General features: G+C 41.6%; 2 long non-coding RNA genes across 2 annotated transcripts in view; both read left to right on the top strand.

The window, feature by feature from the left end:
• The window catches only part of LOC134170114 (uncharacterized), a 33233-nt gene extending 32290 nt beyond the window's left edge, over positions 1-943 (top strand). The window contains exon 3 of the long non-coding RNA XR_009967133.1: positions 387-943. This is a non-coding gene — a long non-coding RNA (uncharacterized LOC134170114). The remainder of the gene's footprint in view (positions 1-386) is intronic.
• A 70-nt stretch (positions 944-1013) lies between these two features.
• Positions 1014-8762, top strand: LOC134170147 (uncharacterized). Its single transcript, XR_009967140.1, has 2 exons — positions 1014-1506; positions 2156-8762. It is a non-coding gene; the product is annotated as an uncharacterized LOC134170147 (long non-coding RNA).
• The last annotated feature ends 2889 nt before the right edge of the window (positions 8763-11651 follow it).

Here is an 11651-nt window from a genome sequence, read left to right as displayed (position 1 = left end):
ACCAAATCTAGTGTGCTTATACAGATAGATCCTTCATTGCTTCCTCTTGCTTAACTCATTCAGTGACCCTCTGTACAGAAAAGAGGTCAGCATCTGTCCCTTTTGGTCTTTTAGTCTGTTAGCCTGTTAGTAGGTAGGAGAGCCAAAATATCGAGCATTACATCCCAAAATAACCATTGCCCTTTTGAGTATATCGGTCACCATAAAACAAAGACATTCCTAAGGAATAAGCATTCCTTTGAGTTTTCAAGGTGTTCTCTGCAAGCAGGTACAAATCTCTACAAGATTTGTCAGCTTTTGGTGGTTTTGGTAAATATCAAGAAGTTCAGTCTAAAGATTTTTTTTCTTTTACCCTCATCCTTCCCTGTCTTAGAGTAAACTTTCAGGTTACTTCACCACCATGTTTTTAATAGACCATTTCAGGCATAAAGAGCAGCACAAGGTGACTGATATTTGAGAGAAGCTCAGAGAGACCAGGTTTCTTAGAAAACAGCATGGAATGACAGTATGGGAAGATTTCACATGGTACAATGAACATTTCCTGTGTTATGTACATCTATTGATATTATCTTAGTTTGACCTGTCCAGAGATTTTGAAAGAGAAGTTCACTTTCGTCTTCCCAGCTTTATCTTTGCTTCTTTTTAGGTTCTGCTTACAGAACCAGCACATTAGTCACACTCCTTCTACACCATTCTAAACCTCTACATTCCTTCTAAACCTCAAACAAGTTGCCAGTGGGACCTGAGTCATGTGTGGGCCTTGTCATGGCCTTTTTCTAAATAGCTGGAATACTTTTTTCCTGCTAAGATGACATTATAAAGGGGTGCAGTTGTGTAGGAGGTTTTGATATAACTTTAAAATCACATTTAATCTCTACGCATGTAAGATTTCTGCAAGGAAATTTCTTGTATTTTGATGACAGTAGTAAAGAATTATGTCAAGGCATTTTTGTCTGTGTTGTGCATAACAGAATGGCCATTTCAGTTCTTTTTTTTTTTTTAATCACAAAAAAAGATACTGAAAACAATGCCCAGGAATGCTAACAAGCAAGAAAGAGGAAGTTATATTCGAGCTACTTTGTGCCCTCCTCCCCTGTGATGTTACCACTAGCATCTTGACCATTTTGGTTACTACTGGAGGGGAAAAAACCTCAAATCCTTTCCTGATCTTGGAAGGGCTCCAAAACAGAGCACATATTCCTTGCTTAAAAGTGACCTGTTTCAGTTTTTTTCTTAATCCCTGCTAGATTCTGGTTTGCCATTATTAAAACTCCACAGCGAAGCATTTACTAGCTTTGTCCCTATATTTACAATACCTTTTGACTGAGATGTCTAAGAGCTTTAAACATATGCTTTAAGCAGTGAACGGTTGGCGCTGACATTTGTTACAAATCTTTTCAGAAGGCCTTGTGGAATCGTTCTAATCCGGGAAGAGCCACTGACTCACTGTGTGATCTGACAGAGTGACATATCACTTGACCTCAGTCTCAGCAGCTGTAGAACGAGGTGGAAATACGGGGCCTGACAGAAAAGCAGAGGGTGTCTTTTGGCAGAGCTTTCCACAGCAAATAAGTTTCAAATCCACAGCTTGGCTTCTTTCTTATTCCTCCAGAAGTCTGAGATGAGTTTTAGATCAAAAATAGGGTTTGCAGCATTTCTTCTTGGCAGCGGGAAGACGTGTGAAGCAGTCATATTAGTTACTTGTGGTGGCATAAAACGCCAAGGCTGGGGTTTACAGATGGGCTGAGAAGGCGACCTCCGACGTAGTCATTTTTGCAGGCCGGAAACAGAAGTGGTTCAGCCAAAACCGTTCCTTCCTTCCCGCCCCTCTGCGAACCACGAGGCAGCTGCAGTAGGGTACGCGGTGACCGCCGCAGCTGCCTGCAGAGGGGTTCGGCCGCCGCCGCTGCCGCGCCGGGAGCTGCAGGGGGCGCAGCGGTCCCGTGCCACCTGCACCGGCCCGACCCGGCCCGGCCCGGCCCGGCCCGCGGCGCTGAGCAGCAGGGGGAGCGGCGAGGGGTTTGCTGCGGCGAAAAAGGATGTGGTGTGCGAGCAGAAGGGAACGTCCGCACTTTGCCCCCGATGATTTGTGGTGGGAAAGTGGAGGGGTTGTTTTGGGGGTTTTTGTTTTCTTTTATTTTCTGTTTGGTTATAGGTGCTGTCAGATACAGTGCGTTGCGTTCTCCATGAGATGGCTATGGGTGCTTTAAAACAGCAGATGAAACGCTATCCCATTCTGCCAGCCCCAAGTATGGGAGCTCTGGTAGAAGTCCAGCACTTGCAGCAGCAGCGCTTTCCCCTGCCAAATTTCCTGACATTGACATTACCAGTGTTCAGACCTCAACTAGCTCCTGACCGAGGACAGCCTTAAACAAAATGCCATTTCCCTGCCCATTCAGCATGTTTACATTTAACCTTAAGTTTCCTGCTATTTATTCATGTGAAATTTCTTCCCCACCTTAGCTGTTCTGTCTTATAATTGGGTAAATCTTAAACATTACTTAAATATCTGGAAAGCCACTCTAGTTTGCATCTGGATAGCCCCTCTCTGCAGAGAAATCTTTGGTGGGCATAGTACTTCTGCTGGTGCATGTCTTTGCTGTACACTGCAGAGCAGAGGGAGAAGGGAGGCAGCTAATGGTGGCCAGGGGGACTTGGACTCTTGTGAGCCTTGGTCTGGAGAGTGACCTGGTGAGGCAGGGGACTGAAAATGTAGGAGGGAGAGCCCTTCTAGCTGATGAAACTTTAAGACGGACTTAAGGCTGCTGTAAGATATTTTAAACCAAACTGTCCAATATCAACAGGAGTTTAAGGAGCAAACAGAAGGGTCCATCCTCAGGTACATGACATGCCCAAGCAGCATGAGCTAAACTGGAAATAAGTGCACAAAAGCAATCTCATTCCAGGCTGTAGCACAGCTTCTGCTAGAGCTGTCTGGCACAGCCTCAGGAGCTGACGTCCTGCTTGAACTGTCATGTCCCACTTGCATTCCTGAGCCATCAGACGACAGCATGTGGATGCGCAGGCAGCAGTCAGCAGCACATGCCAAGCAAGTTTCGTACAAAAATAGAAACACAATAGATCTTTCAATTTTCCAGTGCGTCTTCCCCAGTCCTTACCCATTTTACTTACAGTGAAATGTAGAGGCATGTGAGGTGCTGTGTCCTAGTTGCACTTGGTCTGTGCACATCTCAGGGTGTTCTGATCTAGTTTTAATCCAGGCAAAACCAAGTAGTTTTGATTTGAGTCTGGCCAAAAGTTTGAAGCAGTCATATTGTAAATGGGGTGTTGGTTTGTGCCTTTTTCATAATTCTGCTATTCAGATTTTGCTCCATCTTATTCTCATATAAATCAAACTGAATGAACTTGAAGGTCTGAAGCAATTACAGACCAAGGAATCTTAAAAGTGCCAGCCCATGGGAAGATACACCTGCCACATCCCTTTTCTTGGGCGTACCAGCCATCTTACTATTGATCTCATTGCTGTTAGTGACCTGGTGCCTCAGGCACAGACAGTTGCACTTGGGTGCCTGACTCCTCTAATTTCAGCTGCTGGGGCAGCTGAAGCATGACAGTTCAAATCATTCCGGGCCAGGAGTACATAATGTACGTCCCATGCATAATGCCACTGCTACCTTTGGATGGCTTCACCTACTCATACAGTTTTGAATTAGGTATTTAGGAGTTGCTTCCATTTCTCTGTGACAACTAGGCTATTATAACTGGACAGTTCTTTAAAAATAAAAATGAATTTCCACTACAACCTTTAATTTAAGGTGCCACGAACATAAAAATAAACAAGTTACATTCTGTTTCTGATTTTCAGACACTTGTACATGAATTGCCAATATACCAAGAGCAGTTAAGACCTACAGAATATTTTTGTTATTTTTATTTCATAATTTCATGCTGGTTTTCTAACACGGCTTTGAATTACCACTGTGACTTCCTGTATTTCTGTGAAGAAGAAGAAAGAAATGTTCTCCATCCCAGGGATATGTGATGCCATACTTGCTTTTTTTTTTTTCCTTTTGTTCTTGATTTTCTAGAGGGGATGTCTCATGAAAAAAAGAGTCAAAGATGATAACAGTTCTAGGCAAAACTCTTGCATCATTTAGTCTAGGTTTCTGAATTGGGTAATACAGCTTTCTATGTATTTACACTTGACTTTCAATTAAATCTTGGATGTTTGCAGCAACGTCATCTCAGCAGTCAGGGAGACTTCGTGAAGCTGTTTCCTTCATTTAGTAGCCTACCATAAGATTTAAAATTTGATATATAAATTTTGCGTTTTTATTTTTCCCTGGCAGCTTCTAATCAATATAAAAATGTGAAAATACCCTTTCCTTTAATTGTTAATGTGTTTGATTGTGTATAAATTGTATTTTTATGTGCTAATCCCAGATAAAAGTGTAGGAAACAGCATGTATGTTATCTCTGGAATGGGCAGAGTCTTTATAGAATGATATTACTTCTGTAGACTTTTTAAGGGGCTCTGTTCTGGTGGTATTCAGCAATATGATTTCTGCTTCCATTATTTTTTTCCCTGTATGTCTTCCCTTTAAAGTAAACCAAACCAAATTATGTAGGACCACTAGGAAATTCTTTGAGAGGAAGGCTGCAATATGCATCTGTACCAGTCAAACAACTTTCTAATTCCCAGTTTATTTCCTGAAGACACCTAGATAGGGCTGAGCTGCTGGGTGTCTGAACTTCTTCCTGCTCTCAGTATTTTATCTGTTATCTCAAACACTGTTCAGAAGACCCTATACTGTATAAAAGAGCATACAGAAATTGTGACCAGCCACACAGTGAGTATATTAAAGGTTCATCCTCCCTCCTGCAAAACATATTTAAGGTTGTTTAATATTATAATATTTGAAAAAAAAAAAAAGTCCAGAAATGGGCTTTTTTCCCCTTTTTTCATAACTGAGAAGAGCATTCCCATTCAGGGAGTGGGTAGTTCAGAACACTCTAGTGTTTCAGACCCTCTGATTTTGAAGCTGGGGACTAACTCAGTAGTGCTTGCACATTTTGAGTGGGAGGGAAAATGTAAAGTGTACTTGAAAACACTTGTGTGCTAGACACCACCATCAGGGATCAGACCCCAAAGGGCAGGTTTACACTCCACTTTCCACCTTTGTGTTTGTCTTACTGAGTGTCTAATCAGCTAAGCCAAACTTCCTTTACTCTAAGGAGGATTCTTTGGGCCATTTCATGATGTATTTATTAGTGCAAACTATCTGTTCAGCTTCAACAGGATTTTTTAATAACAACTTTCTTAACGTTGTTCTGCTTTTGCATGTCTTTTTATGATCTTCTGCATTTTTGTCCCCCTTTACCTTTAGCTTTTCTGCTGAAAACTTTTACAACAATAGTGATCATCTATTTACATGGGCTTTGCTTTTTCTTAAGAATAGATCTTTGTGTTTCAGTAAGATCTGTGGATCTATTTTGAAATATCTGTTGTGAAAAAGACAACATTTTCATTTGAAAGGCAGCATAATATTCTGGTTTGTCTCATCACTTACTCTGCCTTTTAATTGCTGTAATTTTTTTCTCCCTGCAGGAGGTTTAAACATCCATGCACTGAATAGAGAAATAGCACATTAATTTCACAGTGACTTTACACAGTGAAGGCTGTTATTTGTAAAATGCAAACATCCCAGAAGTCTTTAACAACTAGTTGTAGCTGCTGCACCTTGAACTTGGTGACAGGACTTCCCCAGAGCCTACTTGGACTGCCTTCCTCTGGCTCAGAGAGAAGGTTGGTTTCCTCATGTTACTTCATAGCTGCTGAAGTGCTACCTTCCTTTTCTAATTTTCCTTTTTGACGTATTTCCAATATCTGTAGGTATTTACGTACAAACAGGTATCCTCATGTATGACTTCCACTGCCTCTTTACTGAAGGCTAGCTGAGAAAATCTCTGGCACCATCCTTTGCCTTCTGCATTGTGAAAATGCAAGGGATTTCAACAGCTTGGCTGCCTGAACTGGGGAGTGCTGAGAAGCTCTATGCAGAATGCTCTGTGAAGACAAATCTTAAACCAATGGCAGTATTAGAATTAAGAAAATTAATAAGGCAAATTAATAATTATAAGATGTGATACATCTTAAATACAGATGTAATAGATGCTCTGATCTCTGATTTACATGCATGAAAACAGAGGCAGAAACTGTGCCTGTGTGCATCCTTAAGTGCCGTAGCAGAGATGCAAGTAGAGCACAGCCTTTCTTAGCATCCTACGTACCGGTCCCCACAGTCTCTGAAGTGAAAGAGTTCTTTTAATAACAGGACACTGAAACAAACACAAAATGTTAAAGTTGTATACTAAGTATTTCTCTTGTGAGCTGCAACTGTATCCATTTGAAATTATGAGCAAGAAGAGATTTGGCCTGTGATGCTTGTTCCTGAGATGACTGAGCTCTTAATGCTGTATAACTCTGCTTTTGGGTCCAGCCTTTTTAAAATGCACCCTTACAGCCCATGGAGTGAGACCATAGCCCCACAGGCTCCCTGGTTACTGTGTGCCAAAGGCTGTGGAAGGTAACTCATAGCATTTTAGTGACATGCTGACATTCGTATTGACCAAATTCATCCTCACACATCAATGTTCAAGGGAGAAAGGAGGTTTTTCTGGCCACAGGGAGCAAACAGACTTTCAATATGGCTTATGTGTGATTTTTTTTGCATGGCCTGGGAAACTCACTCACTGAACTTTCAATCTGAGTTAATGTTTTAAATGTAGTATTACCAAACACATTTGTTTGGTAATTTAAAATGCCATCTATTTTTCACTTGAGTAGCTCTTACTCCAAAGTAGCATGAAGAAGGCTGGTTTTGAGAAGAAGGCCTAGAACTGGCCAAGAGGAGGGAAATGCCATGTTTGAAGCAGAAGCCTGTGAGATAGCATTCTGCATAAACCTGCCAGTCTGGTTTCAAGATGTGTATCATGGGGCAGTTTTGCTATCCCCAGCACCACTACTGATGCTTGTCCTGGAGAAAGAGAATCCATTATGATCTGTCCTGGCCAAATATCTACAGTCCTTTTCTGGATTTAGTGAAAAATCCGCCTTACCAGCCAACCTTCAAGTGTATCTCTGCAAAAGGGCGTAAAACCCAGCAGGACTCCCTTATCACATGGCATTAACTGACATGACACTGACATTTTAGATATGTGTGACTTCTTGCCTCCAACCCCCATGCTGAGATCTCATGTTCCTTTTTTCCACAGGGTCATGTTGTACACAGAGTCCCCACTGTGGCTTTGCACTGCTGGGTCAAGGGAAACATGAGATAACAATTTTTACCCTTTCCTAGTAATGGTTAAATTTGGAGAAGGAAAAACAAAAGGTGTTTGTGGATATCATCTTTGAGATTGGTTTTATAAATCAGTGCAAAATGGAAAGATGGACCCTTTCCAGGGCTTTTGACCTCCTGTACCTTTAAGAGAGGGGTAGTGGGATGGCATCTAACAGGCTCTGTAGCTGTCACAGATTTTAACTGTTTTCTTCTGAATAGCAAGTGTGTGATTCAAAGAGGGCCTGGCAAAAGCTTGGTGTATTTTTGCAGTAGCAGCACTGGAAATGCTTAATGGATGTATGAGATCCAGCATCCATGTAGACTGTTGTTGTTTTCTGCAACTTTCTGTAAGTTTGGGGAAAACTTAATAAGTACTGTTTCTCTTTCTTTCTTTAAAAGAGACAGGGGGAGAAAGCCTGCATTTTCTGCCATTTCCCGAGAGGCTTTTTATCTGTTTAAACCAACTAGGGATTTTTCACATATTGACATAAGCATTCATTTGCTAATTTGCTGGACATTAAACTGCACAGCATTCTTGAATGAGACTGAAATACTTGGGTACTTAGTGCTGCGCAGAGCCCACATCATTCCCAGTACACATATGGTTTTCCTCCTCTATCTCCTAGATAAAAGTCACTGTTTGATCGCCTTAAGGAAAAGAATGAGTTAAATGGACCAATATTCTAGCCTTGGCTCTAAAACTGGGCCTTTTCAGAAACTCCTCAGCACCTGCAGCAGCTAGGTCATTTGCACATACATAAATAAATAAATTAACAATGAATAAATAATTTAATCCCACCACACAATGCCACCTTGCAGATCTGATCCTTTGCTCCCAGTGAATTTGTCCATTCCTAATTCTTTTTGATAAAGTCCTCAGATACTTGCTGACTGTCAGTCTAATTTTCTTATTGTTTTCGCTTGATTAGTTCTGTATGACCTAAGGTCGCCCTTAAAATCCACATCTCTCGTGAAGACTCCGAAAGGCCTTCTTTTTTTTCAAAGGGATGGAAAGTGCCTGCCATTTCTCCGGACAAAAGCCTGGAAGGTTTTCAGTTATTAGCCTCCCAAAGCACCCCTTTCGCTCACCCAAGCGCAAAAAAAACTCATTAGGGGGCACCTTTCTTTCTGGCTTCTTTATCTGACGCATGTAGGGTTTACGTGTTTCAAGATTTGCACGTCTTGGATGAATTTGGACAGCCTCCCTTTTAACCCTGCCGGCCCGTGGTTATGCCCACCACAGACATTCACCGTAGCTCCATGCCCTTAACCACCTGGAGATGCTCCGTCTTCTTAAAAGCTGCTTTACACCCTGCTCTGTGGTGAACAGAAGACACTTCAGCATGCTGCTGCACTTTAAAGCCATGCTCCCGTGGGGTGCAGTGGAAAGTCAGGCAAGGCTGCCAGCTGCCAACAAGCTCCACATTTTGAGCTCTGTGATTAAAATACAAAATCAAAGTTAGTGTCTCACTCATGCAACCCTTATTATCGTCAGAGGGATTTACAAGACTAAGGCGGTAGAGCCCTGAGAGCCTGCTGTGGCTGGGCTGCATTATGCCCAGGCCTGCTTATTCTTTTTTAAGCAGCAAGGTAAATACTCTCATATTGGCTGAGTTGCCTTCTTGAGACGTGCCAGGTGGGCTAGAAAGAGTCCTTAAAGATATGTCCTCATACACATTATATCTGGGCATCTTGCCTTTCACAGGGAGTGTGCAAAGTCGCTGTCTCCTTCATTCACTTAGGCTGGCAGAGGTTATAAATCAGGACAGCATCTGATCTGCCGTACTTAAACAGTACTGCCCAGCAATGCTATAGATATGGTTACCTTTTAAAAAGAAAAACAGCCTGAATTTTTGCCAGCAGCAAAGGGATGTTTCTCATTCACCTGGGCTCTGGTATATTTGTTAAGGACAGACATTGTGTGATTGAAAAGAGAGGTAGGAGCAAACCAGTTACGCTTCTCTTTCAGAAAAGGGCTGCCTAGTCTCTTTGATGAGAGACCTCAGCTCAGGCTGGGCTCTGAGTCTAAAGAGGAGAAAGAAGCAGAGAAAGAGAAGGAAAATAAGCAGATCCAAAACACATAGGTGGAAGATGTCCTGGGCAGGTATAGAAAAATAGGTGCCGCAATACTACTTCTTTTTGTCCTGAAGAGCAGCTTGTCTTCCACTGGAGTAGAACTGTGATCCCTCTGGGTTAACATTTGGTATGAAAGCTCAGGGCTGCAGATGAGGTCCTGCTTCCAAGCAAGCAGGTGACAATTTTGTGGCAACTAATCTTGGTCCTGGCCATTTTCAGGGATATTGTCCTTGTCAGGTGGGAAGAATGCACCATTATGACCACTATTTTTTTTTCCTAACTTAGCAGTTCCTCTGAAATCCCCCTGATACCACAACGTTACCTCAGTCTGGTTTTCCTCTTAAATCTGCTTCCTCTGAAATCTGTGTGAATCCTTATTCAGAGGATTTTCTACCTGAGCAAGCATCATTTTACCAATCTGATATCTGTTGGCGTAAAGCTGTGATCCTTACAAAAATTTCCAAAGAAAGACATCAGTTTGCTGGTTAAGTCCACAGTTATTTGGCTAATAATTAGAATAAATTTATATTTTTCTTCAGAATAGTCACTATCTATTGATGTTGCTCATTTCAGTAGCATTACTTTTCATCTTTTGGAGTACTGAGGGAAGGTTTGACATCCAGCCAGAAATAGCATGTGAAGTCTGCAAGCTTGAGAAACTTACTCTATGATTCCATGGCACACTGTATTTTCAGGAGTTTGTGAGACATTTGGCTGCTCCTTGAGCTCTGCATGTTTTCCCATTGCTGAGCATTTTCCACCCTGAAAAGGAGCTGGTATCTTAAGGTTATGAAAAAAATCAGCTGTGATTCTGACCTCCTTCCTGGTGGTCAGGGTGTGGGTAAATCTAATTTATGTCAGTAGGAAAAAATGGTGGTTGTGGAACTGTTTATAACATGACGCACTGTTCCAAAAATGTAACAAAACTGGATCAGTAGGGGGTTCAGCACCAAAATAGCACCTAAGGATAAGCTTTCTGTTACGCACAAAGCAGATCCTTCAGCAGCAAAACTAGCTGATGATAAATCCTTTAAAAAAGTATTGTTTTTCTAAATAAGGGATTAAATATTGTATATCCTGTAATGTATTGATGTGTGATGAAATGCCAGTTCTTAAGTACATTGCTATTATACAGGCATCTCGGAGGTAAGCCAGTGCCAAGCTTCTGAGCTTGATATTTTGACAACCACAGAAAGAACATTGTCTTTTTGTGGATGGCTAATAGTTTTGTCTGAAACGGTACTTGCTGGAGGGAAATAGTAAACACCCATTTTTCCCACCCAAATTTCTTTCCACTTCTTCTAGCAGTACATGCAACTAATACTTTAGAAATATCTGTCATCTGGGATAACCAGCCACTGGGACCCTTAAACACCCACTGGCTGTTTCAGTTCAGTGGCTGGACTTCCTACACCTTCAGTCTGCATAACAGGCACACAAGAAGTTGGATCTTCTTTTAAAATGAGCAACAGGTCTTGCAGATGAGATGGAAGAAGTTTCTATTTGGCCGAGTCACTGGAGGCTAAACTTCTTTTAATTAGATGTGATTTTTAGGCATGGAGATGTAGAGCCCCTCTGAAGTATCCGAGCAGATAAATTAAGCTACTTACCAGGCAGCAATGAGGGTGGGATTCAGCTGCCCTGATTCTTCCTCTGCATGTATATCTGAATCCGACCTCCTGATCCTTTATCCCCTTCTGATTCAAAAAAGGAAAGATATATTCCAAGGAAAATCAATTCATTTTTAAGGGAGAAACTGAATCAGTCTGATAAACTGTCCTATAAGAGATGCCTGTTTGTCGCTTTTGACAAGAAATATTGCTTAGAATGGTGAATTCAGTCTTAGACCTCTACCTTTGAGACATGTAATAGTTTTGAAAGTCAGATGCTCATAAATTTCAGTATGTCCTTCTATTATCACACCACTGCAAATATTTTACCTTTATGGTATGATGTTGCTTTAGTACAAAATAACTTTTCCAAATATACGAGTGAAAAAATCTCATTGGTCCCATCCTATCCTTGTATTTTTGTCTGGTAAGGAACAAAACTTGCCAGCATCCTGCATGTTTGTGTACCTACAGGCTCTAAAGCACACTATTTCCCCACCTTATGACTTGGCCAGCTGCGATGAGATTTTCATGGGGGGTTTGTGCCCTACTAAATGGTTATAATTTTCCTGAAATAACTTATCAGCTTGATTTTTTCAGTCAAAAAAATCACAGTGCCTGAAAGACTCTTAGAAAGGCCTTTAGGAAGCTGGATACTGGC

This window comes from Pezoporus occidentalis, unplaced genomic scaffold (assembly GCF_034315485.1).
Source record: "Pezoporus occidentalis ecotype Australia unplaced genomic scaffold, CSIRO_AGI_Poc_V1 ctg1, whole genome shotgun sequence".
In the NCBI taxonomy this organism is placed as follows: Eukaryota; Metazoa; Chordata; class Aves; order Psittaciformes; family Psittacidae; genus Pezoporus; species Pezoporus occidentalis.
Note: the sequence above shows the minus strand (reverse complement) of the source record. Positions and strands in the feature narration are given on the sequence as shown.